The following is a 14,057-nucleotide window of genomic DNA, read 5'->3' on the forward strand; positions in this document are numbered from 1 at the left end:
ACTGGTAGCGCACAAAATAGCTGAGCGAGATCATGGCGGCCAAGTAAGAGTAGAAGTAGGTTCTTTGCAGAATGTCGGAGCTTGTAAATCGCGAAATGTGAAGAGTGTGTCGTATTCTCGTAGGGCGTGTTGACGGTCTCGTGGCATAAGTAGCGAGCGGTGATAGCTTGCAAGCAAGATCATACTTCACAGGATCATTTCTGTAGTATGTCTTCAACTCTCTCTAGTTCAAAGCTGGAGTAGACGTAACCACGATGACGAGTGGTAGCACTCTCCCTGAGCGTGAGGCTTGCGATCGAGATTCATCGCATCTTGGTTGTAATCGATGATCGTTCACCACATTCTGAGGGATGTGGGAAGGGAATAGCGCTTTCCGAGTGGTGGTTTTATTATATAGATCAGAAGCGTAAGTCATACCTTTGGTATCGGGACCCGCGTCGTTGCAGAAATGTCGCTGCAGCTTGTGGAAGGACTTTGATTGCGACATGTCATGAAAGCCTTGTGGAAGTTTCTCGAGTGTCACGGGGACGAGCCATTTGATTTGGCCTGCTCCAAGTGCTAGGCTTGGATGACAACGACGTACTTTTGAGTTACAAGACTGAGTGAGCAACACAAGAAGAGTGCAATTGATGACGATAAAAAGCTGACACACAACACAGTGTTGATAATCACCACTAATGCATGATGTACGAAACATTTAGGAGGAGCACGTTTGGCTAGCAAACATGAATTGAGCGATTTGCAAGGCACTGTTATCTGCAAGAAGGAATGCATGAAATTGGCAAATGAATAAGACTGGTTCGAATACTATCGACAGAAATTTTATTTCTGTTGTCAACTAGTATTAATTAGATGTGTGGGAGTAGGGGGATATTTCCCTTGCACCATACATCTACATACACGTTGCGTCTGATGTGGCCTAGTTTTGCGTACAAAGAACTGTCTAGTTGTCAGTTTTTTTCAGTGAACGAATGTGGTAGGGAGGAGAGAGATTAGTGTTAGATGCAGAGCAGTGCGGGCAGTTGTGTGTCGGACGTTGTATGTCGGACGGTGAGTCGCCGACAGGAATTAGGCGTGCTGCCATCTGTCGGCAGGTGAGGTAATGAAGCAGCTTGAATGGTGACAGAAATGATGAAAATAGTTAACTAAAGAGTAATAGCGACGACATTTGGCAGACACGTGTTTCAGCGTTGACAGTTAGTTTGGGGTGTGTGCTTGCATGACACTGGAAGTCTGTTGACGGTAGAGAAGTAGACAAGACGGAAAGAATTTTCCGCGTTCTCGCGGAGAAGTAATAGAGAAGCAGCCATAAGTATTGAAGTGAGGGCGTTGATCGGCACTCTGGTTTCCCTTCAAAACGAATAAATCTTTCGCCTTTTACTAAAGATTTCCGTGGAGGGGAACATTAAATGAGTCTATAAGGTATTTTTCGTAGTGCTCGGCTATTGCTGAGCCATAATCACAAGTGAAAACGTAATGTAAGTAGCAAGAGGTAGATTGTGTTGTGTGAATGAAGGGCGTGGAGTAGCGGATGACGTTGGATCAGGCAGATATTTGTTTTTTTAAAATTTGAAATTGTAATAGGCCGTGTCGTAGTATAATGAAACAAGTACATTTGCCCTGAAATGGCGTACAGTGTGTTAGACGATTGTGTAAAGACAGAGAGGGAGCTACAGGACTACCTGGAAACACTTGGTGAACCCTTTCCGTACCTCAGTTCTAGATGATTTGAGAGTGTTTACTTGCACTGCAGTTGCACAACAGCATATAAACTGATATTTTGAAGTGAATGATGAATGATAGGCTTTGTAAGAAATACTGGTATGTGATTAGTAGATTATGTTTTGAAACCCAAAATTATTTTTACCACAGAAGTTTGTGATTTGTAGGTATGATGTGAGTGAGCTTTGGGCCGAAGATGGTGGTTAGTTGGGCAGGATGAGTATTTAAATGGTTTTCAATAGAGTGGATATTAGTGACACTGGCTTGTTGCCATAATGTGTTTGTTCATAACAGTGTACTCAGTTGTGTAGAAGATTTAGGTGAGAAAGAGACAGTTGTTGAATATGACATAAATAGCTAGAAATGAAGTAAGTAATAATTTCCTGCTAGGTGTAGTTTGGGTATGGTGTGTCTCAGTGAGAGATAAATCTTGAAATTGAAGGGTTGTTCCTAGCTACAGTCTTGGAAACTATGTATCTGCTGTTGACTCCAATGTTTTCAAGATTACTTGTGTACAAAATTGGGCAGACTTTGCAGTTTCTTCTTCAGTAAATCAGTGGAAGGTGGTGCAGATAATGGTAAAAATGTTCAGTGCCTCCTGTGAGTTGTTGATGCTGCTTGTCTTTTAAGTAAAATTGATAGGGGCTCTTGATTGACCCAGCCATACACAGAGCTGGTGCATACTTGGCTTGAGAAGACTTTGGTCAGTAAATGATGAAATACCAACACAGTGCTCACAACAAAGCTCCTTTCCCTGCATTCTAGTTTCCCTCGGGTATAGAGTGACATGATATTGGCAGAGGATGTGCAGATAATCACTTTGATCAGGCTGTTTGTTTTTTTAATGCTCTTTTACCAGAATCCATGCATAGTGATAACTGTGTTCTCTGGTGGAACACGATGAGAACATTGTGTGAAGTGCACAGAAGTAGCTATTTGAGTATGTATGAAAATGTGAGGTAACCACTGTTACTCCTAAATTTCTGTGGAATTAAGTTTTCTGTATGTGTGTGTGTGTGTGTGTGTGTGTGTGTGTGTGTGTGTGTGTGTGTGAGGTTCAAGTTGGTAGTTTATATGTTGCAAGCGAAAAAAGCTTTTTAGTAAACTGAGGCACTAGCATTAGTTTCCTGTTCACTGTGACAAGGAAGCTAGTATAAAAAGTAGTTTGTGGTTTTGCTTGCAAAGAAGTGCTCATGGGATGAAAGCACTGCTTGGGATTATTCTGAGATGATGGGGGGATTGCTAAACATGTAGCATTTTAGTAAGGAGCTTGTCGGAGTAGTTGTATAGTTGTAAAATTATTTGTTATTTTATGAGAAATTTCTGTATTCATAGCACATGGGCCATCATAGTTGAAGCATACAGATTGGCATGGTATGCGTAGGTCTGTAAAATGTCCTGACAGTGATGTTCATAGAGACTTGTTGTATACTTTGATTCTTCATCTGTTTAACAGTAGACATAAGAAATGTATTAGTGGAGCAAGTAGCTGTGAAATTACTGGTGTATGATTGATAGTATGGACGTGGCGCTGAATTGAAGTGTTTGTTCAGCTGTGGGTGTTTTCATAATTGCCATGTGAGGAAAAGCAATACTCGTGATAGGCGAAAAGAGATACAGAGAGAAACACATTTGTTGCGAGTATTGTATGTCAGCAGCTCCAAGGGCGGGTATCAAGTAAGACGCAAAGTGAAACGAAAGAGGAAGTATGCATGAAAGAGGCCAAATATCGACAAGAGTTCGCACTGTTAGAGTGAGGTGAATGAGCTAGTGCTGTGCGAAAAATTTCGAAGAGAGAGGCGGTTTTAAAGAAAGCACAAGAGTCCTATGAATGCCCTCTTGTGTGTTTCTCTTTCAGTGGCTATTTGGCGTGTCTGCTTGCGCCGTAGAATGCTACTGTATGTGCCCCAGGCCGCCATCTAGCGGCCGGAGGTGCAAGCGGTGTTTACATACAGTCTCGCCTGAGGCAATGGTCTCTCATTTCGGAACGCAAGAAGCACTGGTAGCGCACAAAATAGCTGAGCGAGATCATGGCGGCCAAGTAAGAGTAGAAGTAGGTTCTTTGCAGAATGTCCGAGCTTGTAAATCGCGAAATGTGAAGAGTGTGTCGTATTCTCGTAGGGCGTGTTGACGGTCTCGTGGCATAAGTAGCGAGCGGTGATAGCTTGCAAGCAAGATCATACTTCACAGGATCATTTCTGTAGTATGTCTTCAACTCTCTCTAGTTCAAAGCTGGAGTAGACGTAACCACGATGGTGAGTGGTAGCACTCTCCCTGAGCGTGAGGCTTGCGATCGAGATTCATCGCATCTTGGTTGTAATCGATGATCGTTCACCACATTCTGAGGGATGTGGGAAGGGAATAGCGCTTTCCGAGTGGTGGTTTTATTATATAGATCAGAAGCGTAAGTCATACCTTTGGTATCGGGACCCGCGTCGTTGCAGAAATGTCGCTGCAGCTTGTGGAAGGACTTTGATTGCGACATGTCATGAAAGCCTTGTGGAAGTTTCTCGAGTGTCACGGGGACGAACCATTTGATTTGGCCTGCTCCAAGTGCTAGGCTTGGATGACAACGACGTACTTTTGAGTTACAAGACTGAGTGAGCAACACAAGAAGAGTGCAATTGATGACGATAAAAAGCTGACACACAACACAGTGTTGATAATCACCACTAATGCATGATGTACGAAACATTTAGGAGGAGCACGTTTGGCTAGCAAACATGAATTGAGCGATTTGCAAGGCACTGTTATCTGCAAGAAGGAATGCATGAAATTGGCAAATGAATAAGACTGGTTCGAATACTATCGACAGAAATTTTATTTCTGTTGTCAACTAGTATTAATTAGATGTGTGGGAGTAGGGGGATATTTCCCTTGCACCATACATCTACATACACGTTGCGTCTGATGTGGCCTAGTTTTGCGTACAAAGAACTGTCTAGTTGTCAGTTTTTTTCAGTGAACGAATGTGGTAGGGAGGAGAGAGATTAGTGTTAGATGCAGAGCAGTGCGGGCAGTTGTGTGTCGGACGTTGTATGTCGGACGGTGAGTCGCCGACAGGAATTAGGCGTGCTGCCATCTGTCGGCAGGTGAGGTAATGAAGCAGCTTGAATGGTGACAGAAATGATGAAAATAGTTAACTAAAGAGTAATAGCGACGACATTTGGCAGACACGTGTTTCAGCGTTGACAGTTAGTTTGGGGTGTGTGCTTGCATGACACTGGAAGTCTGTTGACGGTAGAGAAGTAGACAAGACGGAAAGAATTTTCCGCGTTCTCGCGGAGAAGTAATAGAGAAGCAGCCATAAGTATTGAAGTGAGGGCGTTGATCGGCACTCTGGTTTCCCTTCAAAACGAATAAATCTTTCGCCTTTTACGAAAGATTTCCGTGGAGGGGAACATTAAATGAGTCTATAAGGTATTTTTCGTAGTGCTCGGCTATTGCTGAGCCATAATCACAAGTGAAAACGTAATGTAAGTAGCAAGAGGTAGATTGTGTTGTGTGAATGAAGGGCGTGGAGTAGCGGATGACGTTGGATCAGGCAGATATTTGTTTTTTTAAAATTTGAAATTGTAATAGGCCGTGTCGTAGTATAATGAAACAAGTACATTTGCCCTGAAATGGCGTACAGTGTGTTAGACGATTGTGTAAAGACAGAGAGGGAGCTACAGGACTACCTGGAAACACTTGGTGAACCCTTTCCGTACCTCAGTTCTAGATGATTTGAGAGTGTTTACTTGCACTGCAGTTGCACAACAGCATATAAACTGATATTTTGAAGTGAATGATGAATGATAGGCTTTGTAAGAAATACTGGTATGTGATTAGTAGATTATGTTTTGAAACCCAAAATTATTTTTACCACAGAAGTTTGTGATTTGTAGGTATGATGTGAGTGAGCTTTGGGCCGAAGATGGTGGTTAGTTGGGCAGGATGAGTATTTAAATGGTTTTCAATAGAGTGGATATTAGTGACACTGGCTTGTTGCCATAATGTGTTTGTTCATAACAGTGTACTCAGTTGTGTAGAAGATTTAGGTGAGAAAGAGACAGTTGTTGAATATGACATAAATAGCTAGAAATGAAGTAAGTAGTAATTTCCTGCTAGGTGTAGTTTGGGTATGGTGTGTCTCAGTGAGAGATAAATCTTGAAATTGAAGGGTTGTTCCTAGCTACAGTCTTGGAAACTATGTATCTGCTGTTGACTCCAATGTTTTCAAGATTACTTGTGTACAAAATTGGGCAGACTTTGCAGTTTCTTCTTCAGTAAATCAGTGGAAGGTGGTGCAGATAATGGTAAAAATGTTCAGTGCCTCCTGTGAGTTGTTGATGCTGCTTGTCTTTTAAGTAAAATTGATAGGGGCTCTTGATTGACCCAGCCATACACAGAGCTGGTGCATACTTGGCTTGAGAAGACTTTGGTCAGTAAATGATGAAATACCAACACAGTGCTCACAACAAAGCTCCTTTCCCTGCATTCTAGTTTCCCTCGGGTATAGAGTGACATGATATTGGCAGAGGATGTGCAGATAATCACTTTGATCAGGCTGTTTGTTTTTTTAATGCTCTTTTACCAGAATCCATGCATAGTGATAACTGTGTTCTCTGGTGGAACACGATGAGAACATTGTGTGAAGTGCACAGAAGTAGCTATTTGAGTATGTATGAAAATGTGAGGTAACCACTGTTACTCCTAAATTTCTGTGGAATTAAGTTTTCTGTGTGTGTGTGTGTGTGTGTGTGTGTGTGTGTGTGTGAGTGTGAGGTTCAAGTTGGTAGTTTATATGTTGCAAGCGAAAAAAGCTTTTTAGTAAACTGAGGCACTAGCATTAGTTTCCTGTTCACTGTGACAAGGAAGCTAGTATAAAAAGTAGATTGTGGTTTTGCTTGCAAAGAAGTGCTCATGGGATGAAAGCACTGCTTGGGATTATTCTGAGATGATGGGGGGATTGCTAAACATGTAGCATTTTAGTAAGGAGCTTGTCGGAGTAGTTGTATAGTTGTAAAATTATTTGTTATTTTATGAGAAATTTCTGTATTCATAGCACATGGGCCATCATAGTTGAAGCATACAGATTGGCATGGTATGCGTAGGTCTGTAAAATGTCCTGACAGTGATGTTCATAGAGACTTGTTGTATACTTTGATTCTTCATCTGTTTAACAGTAGACATAAGAAATGTATTAGTGGAGCAAGTAGCTGTGAAATTACTGGTGTATGATTGATAGTATGGACGTGGCGCTGAATTGAAGTGTTTGTTCAGCTGTGGGTGTTTTCATAATTGCCATGTGAGGAAAAGCAATACTCGTGATAGGCGAAAAGAGATACAGAGAGAAACACATTTGTTGCGAGTATTGTATGTCAGCAGCTCCAAGGGCGGGTATCAAGTAAGACGCAAAGTGAAACGAAAGAGGAAGTATGCATGAAAGAGGCCAAATATCGACAAGAGTTCGCACTGTTAGAGTGAGGTGAATGAGCTAGTGCTGTGCGAAAAATTTCGAAGAGAGAGGCGGTTTTAAAGAAAGCACAAGAGTCCTATGAATGCCCTCTTGTGTGTTTCTCTTTCAGTGGCTATTTGGCGTGTCTGCTTGCGCCGTAGAATGCTACTGTATGTGCCCCAGGCCGCCATCTAGCGGCCGGAGGTGCAAGCGGTGTTTACATACAGTCTCGCCTGAGGCAATGGTCTCTCATTTCGGAACGCAAGAAGCACTGGTAGCGCACAAAATAGCTGAGCGAGATCATGGCGGCCAAGTAAGAGTAGAAGTAGGTTCTTTGCAGAATGTCGGAGCTTGTAAATCGCGAAATGTGAAGAGTGTGTCGTATTCTCGTAGGGCGTGTTGACGGTCTCGTGGCATAAGTAGCGAGCGGTGATAGCTTGCAAGTCACCTCCTCCCCCTTACCCAGTGTGGCTTCCGACCCTCCTTCTCTGCTGATGACCAACTCCTCAACCTTGTTCACCTTCTGTCCCTCCAGCTCAACTCCCGTCGCTCCGCCATTTTTGTTTCCCTTGACCTCCAAAATGCCTATGACCGTGTATGGCATCCCGGTCTCCTCTTTAAACTCCAAACCTACGCCCTGCCTATCAATTTTGTCCGTCTGGTCGCTTCCTTCCTCTCGCACCGTCCTTCCTATGTCGCCCTCCACAACACCAACTCCCGTATCTTTTATCCCACGGCTGGCGTCCCCCAGGGTTCTGTCCTCTCCCCTCTCCTTTATCGCTTGTATACAGCTGATATGCCCAAGCCACCCCCACCAGTTCACCTTCTCCAATATGCTGATGACACCGCCTTCCTGGCTCTCTATCCTACCCTTCAAAGGTCTCAACGTACCCTCCAAACCCACCTTAACCAGTTCACCACTTGGTGTAACCAGTGGCTCCTCCGTCTCAACCCCTCCAAAACCCAGGCAATCATCATAGGCCGTACCACTCGCTCCTTTCGCCTCCAAGATTTCTACCTCACCCTTTATGGTCGTCCTATCCAACTCACCCCCACCCTGAAATACCTTGGCCTCACCCTTGACCGACACCTCACCTGGACCCCTCATCTCCTGACGATCCAGCAGAAAGCCCATTCCCGCCTCCGCCTGCTGAAACTCCTGTCCGGCCGGACATGGGGATTGCATCCTTCTACAATCCTCCACACCTACAAATCCCTCATCCGTCCTATCCTCTGTTATGCCAGCGTCGCCTGGATCTCCGCCCCCACCCGCTTTTACAAGGCTCTCCAAATCCTTGAACGCCATGCGCTCCGCCTTGCCTTCCGTATCCGCCTTCCTTCCCCCACACGGCTCCTGTATGAACTGATCCCCTTCCCCCACCTCCTCTTGTTCCTCCAACATCTCCGCATCCTTTACATTGTTCGCAGGGTTGATCCCCCCCACCCTCTGGTTTCCTCCTTCCTCTCCACCCCCCGCCCGTTGCCGCGCCTCTATCGCTGTATCCCTCCCTCTCTCCACCTCCACACCCTCCATCTCCTTCATCAGGGCAATTTCCAACGCCTCCCCCTCCCGGATGACGAACTTCGCCGTGACATATACCCTTCCTTCCAACTATAACCCGGCCTTGTTCCCCCCCCCCCCTCCCCAGGGCCCCCTTCTCCTCTTTCCTCCTTCTCCCAGAGCGGATTTTCCTCCATCCCCCCCTCCCCTGAGACCCTGCACCCCATACTTGCCTCTCTCCTTCCCACATCCCTCCCTACCTGGCCCTCTTCCGAGCGCCCCCCATTTCCCCTCCCCCATCTCTTCCCCTCCCTCCCTTCTTCAGGTCTCCCTCATCTCCTTGAACCTGGCAGATCCTCTGTATTGATCAACATCAGTGTGCCACGTCAGTGTTGTGTTTCGTGCTTTTCTCGTGTGCGTCAAGAGGTGTGATTTTAATTGTGTGCTGCCTTGAGGTTCGCCGTCAGTGCTACGCTGTGTGCTATGCCAGCCGTCAACACCTTTATGCTCCAGTCATACTGTGCCTTGTGTTTCTTTTAATCGTCGCAGTGTGTGGCTTTTTGTGTGTGCTACTTTTAAACAGTTTTTTATCTCCATTTTACAGTCACCCCGTTTTTTGTATATTGCCTTCCATGATGTTCTCCCTTTTTATATCTATGTTCGCCTTCTTCTCTCCTTTGCTGTTTTTAAATGTCTTCTATTGTTTTGTTCTATGTCTTTCGGCTGAAGAGCAGCGCATATGCTGCTGCCAGCCCGCCCCGATAGGGGAATTGAAATACAATAAAGAAAAAAAAAAAAAAAAAAAAAAAGCTTGCAAGCAAGATCATACTTCACAGGATCATTTCTGTAGTATGTCTTCAACTCTCTCTAGTTCAAAGCTGGAGTAGACGTAACCACGATGATGAGTGGTAGCACTCTCCCTGAGCGTGAGGCTTGCGATCGAGATTCATCGCATCTTGGTTGTAATCGATGATCGTTCACCACATTCTGAGGGATGTGGGAAGGGAATAGCGCTTTCCGAGTGGTGGTTTTATTATATAGATCAGAAGCGTAAGTCATACCTTTGGTATCGGGACCCGCGTCGTTGCAGAAATGTCGCTGCAGCTTGTGGAAGGACTTTGATTGCGACATGTCATGAAAGCCTTGTGGAAGTTTCTCGAGTGTCACGGGGACGAGCCATTTGATTTGGCCTGCTCCAAGTGCTAGGCTTGGATGACAACGACGTACTTTTGAGTTACAAGACTGAGTGAGCAACACAAGAAGAGTGCAATTGATGACGATAAAAAGCTGACACACAACACAGAGTTGATAATCACCACTAATGCATGATGTACGAAACATTTAGGAGGAGGACGTTTGGCTAGCAAACATGAATTGAGCGATTTGCAAGGCACTGTTATCTGCAAGAAGGAATGCATGAAATTGGCAAATGAATAAGACTGGTTCGAATACTATCGACAGAAATTTTATTTCTGTTGTCAACTAGTATTAATTAGATGTGTGGGAGTAGGGGGATATTTCCCTTGCACCATACATCTACATACACGTTGCGTCTGATGTGGCCTAGTTTTGCGTACAAAGAACTGTCTAGTTGTCAGTTTTTTTCAGTGAACGAATGTGGTAGGGAGGAGAGAGATTAGTGTTAGATGCAGAGCAGTGCGGGCAGTTGTGTGTCGGACGTTGTATGTCGGACGGTGAGTCGCCGACAGGAATTAGGCGTGCTGCCATCTGTCGGCAGGTGAGGTAATGAAGCAGCTTGAATGGTGACAGAAATGATGAAAATAGTTAACTAAAGAGTAATAGCGACGACATTTGGCAGACACGTGTTTCAGCGTTGACAGTTAGTTTGGGGTGTGTGCTTGCATGACACTGGAAGTCTGTTGACGGTAGAGAAGTAGACAAGACGGAAAGAATTTTCCGCGTTCTCGCGGAGAAGTAATAGAGAAGCAGCCATAAGTATTGAAGTGAGGGCGTTGATCGGCACTCTGGTTTCCCTTCAAAACGAATAAATCTTTCGCCTTTTACTAAAGATTTCCGTGGAGGGGAACATTAAATGAGTCTATAAGGTATTTTTCGTAGTGCTCGGCTATTGCTGAGCCATAATCACAAGTGAAAACGTAATGTAAGTAGCAAGAGGTAGATTGTGTTGTGTGAATGAAGGGCGTGGAGTAGCGGATGACGTTGGATCAGGCAGATATTTGTTTTTTTAAAATTTGAAATTGTAATAGGCCGTGTCGTAGTATAATGAAACAAGTACATTTGCCCTGAAATGGCGTACAGTGTGTTAGACGATTGTGTAAAGACAGAGAGGGAGCTACAGGACTACCTGGAAACACTTGGTGAACCCTTTCCGTACCTCAGTTCTAGATGATTTGAGAGTGTTTACTTGCACTGCAGTTGCACAACAGCATATAAACTGATATTTTGAAGTGAATGATGAATGATAGGCTTTGTAAGAAATACTGGTATGTGATTAGTAGATTATGTTTTGAAACCCAAAATTATTTTTACCACAGAAGTTTGTGATTTGTAGGTATGATGTGAGTGAGCTTTGGGCCGAAGATGGTGGTTAGTTGGGCAGGATGAGTATTTAAATGGTTTTCAATAGAGTGGATATTAGTGACACTGGCTTGTTGCCATAATGTGTTTGTTCATAACAGTGTACTCAGTTGTGTAGAAGATTTAGGTGAGAAAGAGACAGTTGTTGAATATGACATAAATAGCTAGAAATGAAGTAAGTAATAATTTCCTGCTAGGTGTAGTTTGGGTATGGTGTGTCTCAGTGAGAGATAAATCTTGAAATTGAAGGGTTGTTCCTAGCTACAGTCTTGGAAACTATGTATCTGCTGTTGACTCCAATGTTTTCAAGATTACTTGTGTACAAAATTGGGCAGACTTTGCAGTTTCTTCTTCAGTAAATCAGTGGAAGGTGGTGCAGATAATGGTAAAAATGTTCAGTGCCTCCTGTGAGTTGTTGATGCTGCTTGTCTTTTAAGTAAAATTGATAGGGGCTCTTGATTGACCCAGCCATACACAGAGCTGGTGCATACTTGGCTTGAGAAGACTTTGGTCAGTAAATGATGAAATACCAACACAGTGCTCACAACAAAGCTCCTTTCCCTGCATTCTAGTTTCCCTCGGGTATAGAGTGACATGATATTGGCAGAGGATGTGCAGATAATCACTTTGATCAGGCTGTTTGTTTTTTTAATGCTCTTTTACCAGAATCCATGCATAGTGATAACTGTGTTCTCTGGTGGAACACGATGAGAACATTGTGTGAAGTGCACAGAAGTAGCTATTTGAGTATGTATGAAAATGTGAGGTAACCACTGTTACTCCTAAATTTCTGTGGAATTAAGTTTTCTGTATGTGTGTGTGTGTGTGTGTGTGTGTGTGTGTGTGTGTGTGTGTGAGGTTCAAGTTGGTAGTTTATATGTTGCAAGCGAAAAAAGCTTTTTAGTAAACTGAGGCACTAGCATTAGTTTCCTGTTCACTGTGACAAGGAAGCTAGTATAAAAAGTAGTTTGTGGTTTTGCTTGCAAAGAAGTGCTCATGGGATGAAAGCACTGCTTGGGATTATTCTGAGATGATGGGGGGATTGCTAAACATGTAGCATTTTAGTAAGGAGCTTGTCGGAGTAGTTGTATAGTTGTAAAATTATTTGTTATTTTATGAGAAATTTCTGTATTCATAGCACATGGGCCATCATAGTTGAAGCATACAGATAGGCATGGTATGCGTAGGTCTGTAAAATGTCCTGACAGTGATGTTCATAGAGACTTGTTGTATACTTTGATTCTTCATCTGTTTAACAGTAGACATAAGAAATGTATTAGTGGAGCAAGTAGCTGTGAAATTACTGGTGTATGATTGATAGTATGGACGTGGCGCTGAATTGAAGTGTTTGTTCAGCTGTGGGTGTTTTCATAATTGCCATGTGAGGAAAAGCAATACTCGTGATAGGCGAAAAGAGATACAGAGAGAAACACATTTGTTGCGAGTATTGTATGTCAGCAGCTCCAAGGGCGGGTATCAAGTAAGACGCAAAGTGAAACGAAAGAGGAAGTATGCATGAAAGAGGCCAAATATCGACAAGAGTTCGCACTGTTAGAGTGAGGTGAATGAGCTAGTGCTGTGCGAAAAATTTCGAAGAGAGAGGCGGTTTTAAAGAAAGCACAAGAGTCCTATGAATGCCCTCTTGTGTGTTTCTCTTTCAGTGGCTATTTGGCGTGTCTGCTTGCGCCGTAGAATGCTACTGTATGTGCCCCAGGCCGCCATCTAGCGGCCGGAGGTGCAAGCGGTGTTTACATACAGTCTCGCCTGAGGCAATGGTCTCTCATTTCGGAACGCAAGAAGCACTGGTAGCGCACAAAATAGCTGAGCGAGATCATGGCGGCCAAGTAAGAGTAGAAGTAGGTTCTTTGCAGAATGTCGGAGCTTGTAAATCGCGAAATGTGAAGAGTGTGTCGTATTCTCGTAGGGCGTGTTGACGGTCTCGTGGCATAAGTAGCGAGCGGTGATAGCTTGCAAGCAAGATCATACTTCACAGGATCATTTCTGTAGTATGTCTTCAACTCTCTCTAGTTCAAAGCTGGAGTAGACGTAACCACGATGATGAGTGGTAGCACTCTCCCTGAGCGTGAGGCTTGCGATCGAGATTCATCGCATCTTGGTTGTAATCGATGATCGTTCACCACATTCTGAGGGATGTGGGAAGGGAATAGCGCTTTCCGAGTGGTGGTTTTATTATATAGATCAGAAGCGTAAGTCATACCTTTGGTATCGGGACCCGCGTCGTTGCAGAAATGTCGCTGCAGCTTGTGGAAGGACTTTGATTGCGACATGTCATGAAAGCCTTGTGGAAGTTTCTCGAGTGTCACGGGGACGAGCCATTTGATTTGGCCTGCTCCAAGTGCTAGGCTTGGATGACAACGACGTACTTTTGAGTTACAAGACTGAGTGAGCAACACAAGAAGAGTGCAATTGATGACGATAAAAAGCTGACACACAACACAGTGTTGATAATCACCACTAATGCATGATGTACGAAACATTTAGGAGGAGCACGTTTGGCTAGCAAACATGAATTGAGCGATTTGCAAGGCACTGTTATCTGCAAGAAGGAATGCATGAAATTGGCAAATGAATAAGACTGGTTCGAATACTATCGACAGAAATTTTATTTCTGTTGTCAACTAGTATTAATTAGATGTGTGGGAGTAGGGGGATATTTCCCTTGCACCATACATCTACATACACGTTGCGTCTGATGTGGCCTAGTTTTGCGTACAAAGAACTGTCTAGTTGTCAGTTTTTTTCAGTGAACGAATGTGGTAGGGAGGAGAGAGATTAGTGTTAGATGCAGAGCAGTGCGGGCAGTTGTGTGTCGGA

General features: G+C 44.0%; 7 non-coding genes across 7 annotated transcripts; all 7 read left to right on the top strand.

Moving 5' to 3' along the window:
* Nucleotides 1-175: 175 nt before the first annotated feature.
* Nucleotides 176-382, top strand: LOC124608506. Its single transcript, XR_006979138.1, has one exon. It is a non-coding gene; the product is annotated as a small nucleolar RNA U3 (small nucleolar RNA).
* A 954-nt stretch (nucleotides 383-1,336) lies between these two features.
* On the top strand, nucleotides 1,337-1,455 carry LOC124608603. The gene has a single exon (XR_006979221.1). It is a non-coding gene; the product is annotated as a U5 spliceosomal RNA (small nuclear RNA).
* A 2,440-nt stretch (nucleotides 1,456-3,895) lies between these two features.
* On the top strand, nucleotides 3,896-4,102 carry LOC124608538. Its single transcript, XR_006979165.1, has one exon. It is a non-coding gene; the product is annotated as a small nucleolar RNA U3 (small nucleolar RNA).
* Nucleotides 4,103-5,056: 954 nt separating this feature from the next.
* On the top strand, nucleotides 5,057-5,175 carry LOC124608691. Its single transcript, XR_006979296.1, has one exon. It is a non-coding gene; the product is annotated as a U5 spliceosomal RNA (small nuclear RNA).
* A 4,307-nt stretch (nucleotides 5,176-9,482) lies between these two features.
* On the top strand, nucleotides 9,483-9,689 carry LOC124608434. The gene has a single exon (XR_006979075.1). It is a non-coding gene; the product is annotated as a small nucleolar RNA U3 (small nucleolar RNA).
* A 954-nt stretch (nucleotides 9,690-10,643) lies between these two features.
* LOC124608605 lies at nucleotides 10,644-10,762 on the top strand. The gene has a single exon (XR_006979222.1). It is a non-coding gene; the product is annotated as a U5 spliceosomal RNA (small nuclear RNA).
* A 2,436-nt stretch (nucleotides 10,763-13,198) lies between these two features.
* Nucleotides 13,199-13,405, top strand: LOC124608435. Its single transcript, XR_006979076.1, has one exon. It is a non-coding gene; the product is annotated as a small nucleolar RNA U3 (small nucleolar RNA).
* Nucleotides 13,406-14,057: the final 652 nt, after the last annotated feature.

The sequence above is a fragment of the Schistocerca americana genome, chromosome 3, assembly GCF_021461395.2.
Source record: "Schistocerca americana isolate TAMUIC-IGC-003095 chromosome 3, iqSchAmer2.1, whole genome shotgun sequence".
Lineage (NCBI taxonomy): Eukaryota > Metazoa > Arthropoda > Insecta > Orthoptera > Acrididae > Schistocerca > Schistocerca americana.